This window comes from Frankliniella occidentalis, unplaced genomic scaffold (genome assembly GCF_000697945.3).
Source record: "Frankliniella occidentalis isolate FOCC.00 unplaced genomic scaffold, Focc_3.1 Scaffold206, whole genome shotgun sequence".
NCBI classification, from domain to species: Eukaryota; Metazoa; Arthropoda; class Insecta; order Thysanoptera; family Thripidae; genus Frankliniella; species Frankliniella occidentalis.
In genome coordinates, this window is record NW_026267332.1 from 100,714 (window position 1) to 101,525 (window position 812).

The window sequence follows — 812 nt, forward strand, 5'->3', positions numbered from 1 at the left end:
TATGCCAGGCGCGTCGCAGCGTAACAGTGTTTCGTGAGATATCGCGAAGCCTGTTACGCGAGACGTGGTCTGGCGTACATCTACCTAGTTATAATTGAGAACATCTTCAGTTTTCTGCTGCTTGGGTGATGTGCTGCCAGTTTCATCGTGCAAGGTCAGGAATGATCTTTTGAGGTCGTTCTGTGCAAGTATTGCAGCATCCTGATCTTTTCTCACATTTGATTTTTCTCCCTTGAGTTTAGATGCCTGCGGAAAAAATTAGGAGGATAAGTTCGCATGACATTTGACTGAGATAAAGAACTGATCATATTTCATTTTGGAAATTCAGACACTGATGTATACCTTGTCAGGTTCGGAAGACTTCTTTTCATCATTGCTCATCTATGTCTTCCTAGATCTTTCCATGACAGTATAGTCTGCAAATAGAACACGTGCATGTCCAATCCTTCTCCTTTTGGGCATTGCTAACCTCTTTCGGCTACTCGCCTTCAAAGTTTGCAATTCATCAAAGGAATCTAAATATGGAAAACTTGGAGTGGATTATTGGCTGAGCGATTAGCGAAGCCTACTACTCCAGTGATGATCAAAAAGTTTCGCGTCTGTCTGTTTGTCTGTCTGTCGGTCTATCTGTCTGTACGCACGATAACTCGAAAACGGTTTGAGCCAGAAGGCTCGTATTTTTATTGTAACTTTGTATCATGAACAGGGAGAACTGTATTGATGCACTCGTGGACTGTGTCGCGGCGCGGCTGGACCAACACATCCACGAGTCCATAATGGCACCAACAAACGCAAAATCAAGCCCCAATGTG